Genomic DNA, 10,084 nt, shown 5'->3' with positions numbered 1-10,084 from the left:
ATGTAAATGTTAGCCACAGAGACTGGAGATATAGACTAGCCACAGAATAGACCCGTGTGTTTCACTGAGGTATAATCCCGTGTGAATGAATACATTTGATATATATTTGCAAACATAATATTGAATCTCTGCAAGGAAGTGACAAAAAAAAACCAGCAAAAGAAAGCAGAGAGCACTGCAAAAAAGCTTCTCCAGTGTGTAAGGCAAAATAGAAAGAGTCACAAACGTGTTGTCTGGAATTCACGGTACCGTTTTGATCAAGATTGTAGATCTCTGTACTCTCACTTTTCTTTCTTTTCTTGTGAGAATCTTTATCCCCTTTATGGCTGTGCTTAGAGACACAAAGAGATATTGTACCATGTATTATTGTAATGTAAATGCATAAATAAATGTAATATATTGAGCAGTCATGTACATATATACATGATTATATATGTGTGTGTGTGTGCATACAAGCTGCATGTTGAGGTGAGCAGGGTGTGCACATCTCTTCATAATGGTGTTGCTTGCTTTCTTTCTAGAAAGTGTGTCAAATTATTTGATACAATCATACTCGTGTGGAATAAATGAATAAGCCTTTCTAGTTTTTAAAAAGGAAAGTATTGTGTTTGCCAGAGTGATAGACTCTAATGATGTCTTAAGTAAAAAACAAAAAAACAAATTGGAATTATGTATACCAAACTCTTACAACTTACCAAGTTGGGTGCAAATGCAGCTGGATATTGATTTTCATCAAATGATTTCCTCCTGTGTCAAGTCTGACCAATCAAGTAGCTCATGTTGAATAGAAATTACAGATGCTTCATATTTTACTTTCATATATGTTTTGCTCTTTTTATTGTGTAGACCTCCCAAATCATATTGCAACTGCTTATACTGTAATGTTTTGATAGGTTTGTTTATTTTTAAGTATGGAATCATGATACGAAGATGTGTGTTTGCATATTATGATTCACAATGCTTCTTGAGGGATGATGATGATATTACAGTAGATCATTGTCCGTAAGGATACCGTTTTTGTAGAAAGCAAATAATATTCACTTTCCTGTGATTTCCGCAGTGACCCATCAAACTTTAAATCGCACTAAAACATTGTTTGAATCAGGTTGTGATGATTGGTGATTTAATTCATGTGCTCCTCCTGTAATACTGTATAATGTCAGTCCCTTTTCAGTGTAAAGCCATGACGGCCATGTTGTTACCAGAGGCAGCCATTTTGTTTTCAGACAGCATTGCAAAACAGAGCCCTTTGCATGTGCTAAGCAGGACTACGGTGTCATCCTACAGATCATTTCTTTTCGTCTTTTGCGAAATCTCCATGTCTGTCATGTAGAGTCCTTGATATGGGAGAGTCCACATCACCTACTTGGCTAGAGTAGCATGCCTCCGTTTGTGAAAAGGGTGATGTTCGTTATCCCCAGGGTTCATTAATCTAAAAATGAAATAAGGTTTGTTATTCTGAAGGTTCAATATTCCAAAACACACCATTTCCTGTTCATAGATGTTTGTTCATCCGAAAATGAAAGAGGGTTCTTTAACCTGAGCATTTGTGGCAATACTCCGAAGTTTCGTAATTCCAAAAATTGGAATAAGGTACGTTATTTCGAAGGTTTGTTATTCCGAAAATGAAAAGGAGGTGTGTACAAGAGAGCCTTCGGAATAATGAACCTGATTTCAATGTCGGATAAACGAATCTTCAAAATAACAAACCTTATTTTATTTTCAAATTCACAAACTTTCAGAATAATTATTGGAATAACAAACCTTATTTCATTTTTGGATTAAAGAACCTTCCGAATAATGTACCTTAATTTTGAAAAGTACCTTAGGTGATAGAAGTGCTTGAAAGAGTACTAGTAGTAGATGACTTCATCAGTTAATTTGATGTAAAGTCCAGGGTCGTCAAACTTCAGATGTTGGGTGTCAACTTCAGAAAAAGCTATTCTCTGGACACTGTACGTTACACTTCATATTTTGACTTAGAATTGTGAACTATGCAAAAATGTGCATGGCTGTTTGAGTTTAAATACTTCAAAATGATTAAAAACTGAGACTTATTCAATTTGATCAGACTGGTATGCTGGTCAAATAGATAGAATTAAAATAAGCCTATTTATGAGGTATAATTTATGTGTTTTTGTGTTTGTACATTTCTTGATTTGACATGTTTTGTGAGAAGACCCAGTGCGATTTCTGCTGTTGTGTATGTGTGTGTGTTTGTGAATACTCCTTTGAAGGCAAGCATGGAAGTTTATGTAAATCATTCAAGTCACGAGGAATATTCCTGTGTTATATCAATATCAAATTCTTCATCATTCATTTTGTAAACTTGTTCTGATCCCAGTCGACAAAGCATCAATGACAGACATGGCCTATATATTTTGTGCTCGCCATGACGTGGCGTCATTAAAAGTCACAAAGTACAACTTGCTCATTTCGTGCATCAGTCCTCTGCATTTGTGTCTGTCCACAGACTTTGTAAATTACAACAGTTTTCTTTCTACATGTGCATTGTGGAGCATTTTTTCAATGGGACGAGTACTCTTGGTTACCAGACCTCGATTGCTACAGAACTGTATGTAAATGCTGTGACAGAAGCGAAACAAAAAGCAGCAGTGATAGATAGAAACACACCCACACACACATAGACAAACTCAAACAAAAAGTGCTGCAAAGGTATGTGTGTGTCCTAGGGAGCAGTGTGTAAATATGTAGTTCATATCATATCAAATCACATCATACATGTATATCATTTATCTCATATCATATATCTAATCTCATATAACATATCATATCATATCATATATCACATCATATCTCATCACATCACATCACATCACATCACATCACATCACATCACATCACATCACATCACATCACATCACATCACATCACATCACATCACATCACATCACATCACATCACATCACATCACATCACATCACATCACATCACATCACATCACATCACATCACATCACATCACATCACATCACATCACATCACATCACATCACATCACATCACATCACATCACATCACATCACATCACATCACATCACATCACATCACATCACACATATATTATATCAAATAACTTTCCAATGAATGAATTCATTCATTCATATAACTTTCCAGAATGAATTCATGATCAAGTTGTCTTGGCCTTCTCTTAGTGAGTAGTGGCTGACATTTGCAAGAAGCTTTTTGAGGTGCTCAAGGGTTGATTATGAATTGATTCACTGGCAATGTCTATGAAAAAGTACTGGTAAAGCTTTTCAAAGGCTTATTTTGAATTCTCTGGAAGCAGAAGGGGAAGCTGACAGTTTCAAGACCAAGAGTGTATAGTGTATTTGAGGTTTGTTATTTCACACTCTCTTCCTTGTTTAAAGACATGCCATACGTACGCAGGGAATTAAGTGTCCACGAGTTTGTCGACAAACGAAACACAAGATGGCTGCCAAGTGGGGTACCTGCCAAGTACATCACTGTGGGGGCACTTGTGTTGTTATTGAAATTCCTTTTTATATCTCAATTGTCTAAGAATTTCCAGGAAGACTACAGTGTGTTTGTGTGTGCATATGTGTGTTTGTGTATAAGCCTATCCTATGCAAGCTAATATTTGGGTGGACTTTTGTCACATCATGGTGACTGTGCCTGATGAAACCCAATATCTTTGGGTGTTGGGTGTAAGTCTATCGGGTCCATTCCTCAAACTTTTATTGATTAACGTTGCATGCAAACAGGTCAACTGACAATCATGATAACAGAGTTAAAGGAAGATATATTGACCGGTTCTAATATTTCTTAAATTTTTGCATCAGAAGCAAGTTTACTTTTCGTTTTCTTTATTGCTTCCTTTTTTTTACAAAGGAATTAAGTACTTGCATGCATATGAGTTAGTTATACCTATGGGCAAATAGCCCAAGTCCCTCTGAAGGCCATGCTGGGCAGTGAGGAAAAAAGCGTCTTGTCTGTTAAAGGATACCACCACTTCTGCTAGAGTTGCGCCGATTTGAACCAGTGACCTCCTGATTGAGACTCTGTGGTTGTGTTGTTTTACAATGACTGTATACATATTAATTTTCCGGAATTTCGCGAGTCAGGTTCTATTTGCGAATTTAAAGACCCGCGAATATATTGACCATGATCCCGATGTGAATGTGACGTGCATGTATACATTTCTCCGTTCAGTACTAAAACTCCACGATTGTGAATCTGACCACTTGCGAAATCGTCGGGAGATCCCGATTCGCAAAAATTTAGACTCGCTAAATCTATGGCGTATACAGTAACATATTAAAGTTGAGTCAACTTGTTAAGCACAGAGCAAGCTGCTAAAGGTATTCAGTTTGTGTTTTGGTGACTATTCTATCCGACATAGCAATTAAGTACAAGACTGTTCCAACAATTTTGGCAGCTCACGTAGATACTATAGTATCATGTCCGCACGTATATAAGGGATATAATGAAGGGCATGATGTCGGTGAAGAGAGCATGAGTCATGCCAGTACTGCCCCCATGTTGTCTTTGACTCCGATGTCTGCTTGAATTCACTAATATTGTGTGCCGATGCTTGGTCTGGCATTCCACAAACCTTCTTCAGGCAAATTAAGAAACCACCGACATTTGGAATGGGTGTTACTTGCAGGAATCTAATCTTTAGGCAATACCACATTGGTGTGTGTGTGTGTGTGTGTGTGTGTGTGTGTGAGTGTGTGTGTGTGTGTGTGTGTGTGTGTATACAGGTAGAGTGAGAGGGATGGAAGATAGGAAAAAGAGTGTAATTTAATTCCCTTTGCAGGGAGCTTTATGCCCAGAAAAACCCAGCCTGCATCAGTTCCCGGGGACAGTAGGCGTAGATCTTGACTAATCGTCATTTGATAGCGCTAGATTCATGCCGTGACTAAACCCCTCTGCCTGTGGCTAGCCAACTACGATGTTTGAAGGGATGGATGGAGAGATAGAACGAAGACAAGATGAGAAGGAGAGAGGGAGAGAGAGATAGATGGAAAGAAAGATATATATAGAGAGGTAGAGATAAAGATAGAGATATAGAGGGAGAGATAGAGATAGACAGAGAGATATACAGAGATAGAGAAAGAGATAGAAATAGAAAGAGAGAGATATAAGAGATAGAGAGGGAGATAGAGGGGGAGAGAGATACCATAGAAAGATAGAGATAAGATAAAAAGGGAGAGATAGAGATAGACAGAGAGATATACAGAGATAGAGAAAGAGATAGAAATAGAAAGAGAGAGACATAAGAGATAGAGAGGGAGATAGAGGGGGAGAGAGATACCATAGAAAGATAGAGATAAGATAAAAAGGGAGAGATAGAGATAGACAGAGAGATATACAGAGATAGAGAAAGAGATAGAAATAGAAAGAGAGAGACATAAGAGATAGAGAGGGAGATAGAGGGGGAGAGAGATACCATAGAAAGATAGAGATAAGATAAAAAGGGAGAGATAGAGATAACCAGAGAGATATACAGAGAAAGAGAAAGAGATAGAAATAGAAATAGAGAGATATAAGAGATAGAGAGGGAGATAGAGGGGGAGAAATATACCATAGAAAGATAGAGATAAGATAGAAAGGGAGAGATAGATTCAGATGGAGAGATAGAGGGGAGACAGACATGAGTTAAGGGTAAGAGAGAAGGAGAGGGGAGGGAGAGATGAGAGAAGGGAGGGGGAGAAAGGGAGAGATTAAAAGGGGAGGGAGGGAAGAAGGGAGAAAGATATATGAATCAGAGGGAGGGAGAAATGAGAAAGATTGAGAGAGGAGGGAGAGAGGAGGGGGAGACATGAAAGAGCCAGGGGAAAAGGAGAGACAAGGAAAGATGTGAAAGAGAGAAGGAGGGGGGGGGGGGGGGAAGAAGAAAATTACTTAATATCCAGTAAACCTATTCTCGAATTCCAGTCCCAAGTTACTTTCCTTGGTGTGTTTACATTCCACCACATGTCATGTGCATGATACAAGGAAGCCAACACATACACAAGCTCAAACACAGTGCAATTATAAGCTCCAATTTCAGTTCAGCGTCTTTCTTGCGCAGTGCTGTGTGGGTATACAGCTGATGATGTGAAATTTGATGAGCAGTTATATTTAGCCGCGGAGATTAATCAAGACTGTCCTATCGGGCAGATTTAAAAGCACAATCCCTTATCACTGGGAGATGATTCACAGTTTCTGCGTAATGCGCGTGTTAATTATGACTGTGTGGGTCTCTGTTTAGGGTACAATCAATTTCTATGGTGTAGAAATGAGTAAATAGATAAATGAATAAATAAATGAACATAAGTATATATTTATATATATTTATAAATATAGATATACATACACATATATCTGTCAATATCTAATCTACGAATGTAACTATCTACATTATGAATAACAAAATGTGGCTGAATATGTAAACATGTATCATAAATATATTCTATGTCTATATATCTTATTATGTATCTATTCTATCTTCAGAATAAAAATAGATACATAAATACAGCTATTTTATATATAGATATAGATGGAGATATAAAGATGGAGATAAACATATAGATATATATCATGGACTAGATGACAATTACAAAATCAAGTGTAGATAAGATGTATGTGGCACATGATAGCTAAACAGTCACTTACCAGCTAAACGTGTCACGACCAGCAAAAATAATATTCATGAGTATGCGCAGTTTCTTGAACACTTATACTACATTAAAAGACATAGAAATAATGTCAGAACATGGAAGCAAACTTGTTTAGCTTGCTATGCACCCAGCCACATTGTCTACTTCAGTATCAAGCCATCCAAATTTGACCTAGTTGTCAGTCGATTAGCAAGCCCACTCGCGTGCAGCAATGTGCCTCTGTTCGACAGGAAGAACATGATGACACAAGAGGGATTAGGGGGATTAGATCATCTCTATTTATTGACAGCAAGTTTCCAGACAAAGCCCCCCTGTAAGGGTAGATTTACATTCTCTCATTTTGTTGATTATTTTTTGAGCTGTGTGCATACTGATCGTTGGTGATCATCAACTGTTTATACTACCTTTTGAACATTGAAGCAAGAGTGATGGCCCATTATGAACAATGACAATCAGTATTATTACTACTATCAACATCATCACTGTAATCAAAACAATTATTATTATATACATCATCATCATTATGATTATTATCACAATCATTGTGATCAGTCATTACTGTCACTACTAGTAGTACATGAATTACTATCACTATTTTACTGTAAAGTGGACATTTTCATGCATTTTGTGCAACCATAAACCAGCGCGAAAATAAAAACATGCAAATATTTTTGCACGTTGTATGTTCCACTAATAAATGTCTTGATTCCATAGAATTAAAATACATGCAAAATTCATCTCAACTAGTCAAGCATGAAAGCAAAACCCTGCACTTTTACAGTATTCATGAAATTGGGAAGAATTTCTAAAGGGATGATTTAATTCTATCTAGATCTAGTTCACTTTGGAAAAAATGTGAATGCTAGTCTGATGGAATGCAGTGCATTGTGCATGAGTTAGTGGGTGTGTTTGTGTGTGTGTGTGTGTGTGTGTGTGTGTGTGTGCACGTGCGTGCGTGTGTGTGTGTGTGTGCATGTATGAATGAACATGAGGAAAGTAAGTGCAGACTATGAATCATGCCAATCTTGCCAAAGGCATGTTGAGGAGGGCGAAGGGGGAAAAAAAACTGTGGAGAATAGTTGACATTATCTGACTCATCGTTGAGTTAGACTCCTTGCATGGACTTCTTCCCAGTTCTTCCATCTCTTTTTGCCATATGGCAAGATGACATAAAAGGATTACCAGGAACAAATAAACAGTGAGCACAGAGAGTGAATCCATGGTGAGTAGGATCGATTTGCAAAACAAATCATGGATGGCGAACCAGAGTGCACTATCATATAGCTTGGTTCAAACTTTGTCACCTTTTCTACTTATCAGCAAGGGAAATAATGACGTGCCTGTGGAAATAGTTAAGGAGTTTCCCCTGAAAAGGATGGTATAGTTTTGGTTGAGATGGGGCATCAGGTTTCCAGCATTTTTGTGAGATAATGAGAAACCTCTTATGAAATAAGCAAGAGCATATACAATATTAAGAGGAATTGGTTTTGAAATGGCCGAGATATCCAGAAACAAAGAGGTCCTAAAAAAGGGGTAGGACCCACTGTTATTAGGACCACTTCTTTGTTTTACTTTTTTGTTGTTGATATCTCAGCCATCTTAAAACCTATTTTCATCGAATAAACTCTGAATTCCTCTTTATAGAATTAATTGTAGGCCTATGCTCTTACATATTTCATGAGTGGTTTCCAATTATATGTTCAAAATAAAAAAAAAAGGTTAATGCCCCATCCCAACCAACTATCACTTTAAATGTCTTTTCTCCATTTGCCAGACATACTTGTGTGGGGTGGAAAAGTATCATATTATTTCACCCACTTAATGAGGAGGAATACCAAGAAAACAGGATAATGTCCATGATAATTGAGTTTGCATGTTCAAAGAATAGAGGCGTGTTTGACACATACGGTCGCCACACGTGGGCGCTGCCCTGCTACTGCTGGTATCAGGGTAAAAACAAACTCCCATACACCCACGTGGTGCAAGATTGTGTGTGTGGGTGAATGATCTCTGCACCCCTCTTATGAAATATCCTTGTTGGAGGTTAGCATGACCTTGGAATTATTCTGTATAGTTTCAAGGTATAGTGGTGGGATAACTGGAAAGGCAGTTTTGGTCATTGGTGGTAACTTCTTTGCGAGGAGAAACAAAAATACATGAAAACATGACGCTTGCAATGAGACAGGACACGTGTATTCCAGGAATTTTGAGATCGAATAAAAAGCACATTCATATTCATATTCATCATCACAGCACATCACACAAGTGGATAAATCCTGCTGAGAGCATTGAAAGTGATTATGATTTAGAAGCAAGTAAAACAGAAGAGGAAATCACTGTACCACGAAGTTTTTCAAGCTTAATGGAATATGGTATAGTTTTGGTTGAGATGGGGATTCAAATTTTATCTTTCTGCGAAATAGAAACTGCTGTTATGAAATATAAAGAGCATACAATTCTAAGAGGAGTTAAAAGTTTATTTGTTATAAATGGGTTTTGAAATGGTTGAGATATCCCTGCAGATATACGGTAAAAAAATAAAAGGTTGACCCACCATATATTATGAGACCACTTTATTTGTTTTGTTTTGGATATTTCAAAACTGATTTTCATGAAAACAACTCTTAATTTCTCTCAGAATTGTATGCTCTTTGATATTTCATATAAGTAGTTTCTAATTATTTTGCAACAATTTAAAACCTACATTCCCATCTCAACTAGAACTACACCATCCCTTACAGGCACCATTTACCATTTGCAGATGAAACAAAGACCCACCTTTAGTGCTTCAAAATTGTTTTAAAATGTAAGTTAGGGATAGAAACAACCAATGTAAAAAATTGAATCAGTATAGTCAATGTTGACTATTGTTAAATATACAAAATGTGAACAATAGTTATGATAAAAATGTTTCTAGACTGAACCATCTACAGTTATGGTTTAATGGGGGAAAATAGTGATACATGTATCTCCTTATATTTTAGGTTTTATAAAATCATGAAATTTTTATATGGTAGGATGTTTTGTGATACAACTGACCTACACATATGCATCAAATGTGACATCTCGAATATCTTTTTAAATCACTGCTGCCAATGGTAAACAATACCTTTAAAAAAAAATTCTCTCTCTCTTTTCCCATCTTTAATCTCCCCTTCTCTCTCTCCCTCTCTCTCTCTCTCTTTCCATCTCACTCCCTAGGGCAGTGGGTGGCTCAGTCTGCAGCTTATCTAGCCTTTGTCAAAAGCCTCACATCAATTTTTTAAACTTATGCCCTTTGAATAACCAAATTTAGATACCAGCGTCCTGTGGTATAGCAAAGAGCACAACCAGACGGCAGAGCACTGTCCACATGTAATAGGCTCATGCAGGCATGTTTTGCATTGATGGTCATCTTAATGGGTGAAATCAACCAATTTTATTGGGCAAAGTGACT

Source organism: Diadema antillarum, unplaced genomic scaffold, assembly GCF_040938485.1.
Source record: "Diadema antillarum isolate AM-2024a unplaced genomic scaffold, OU_Dant_1.0 scf00000107, whole genome shotgun sequence".
Taxonomy (NCBI): Eukaryota; Metazoa; Echinodermata; class Echinoidea; order Diadematoida; family Diadematidae; genus Diadema; species Diadema antillarum.
The sequence above is the reverse complement of the archived record's forward strand: the minus strand, read 5'-3'. Positions refer to the sequence as shown.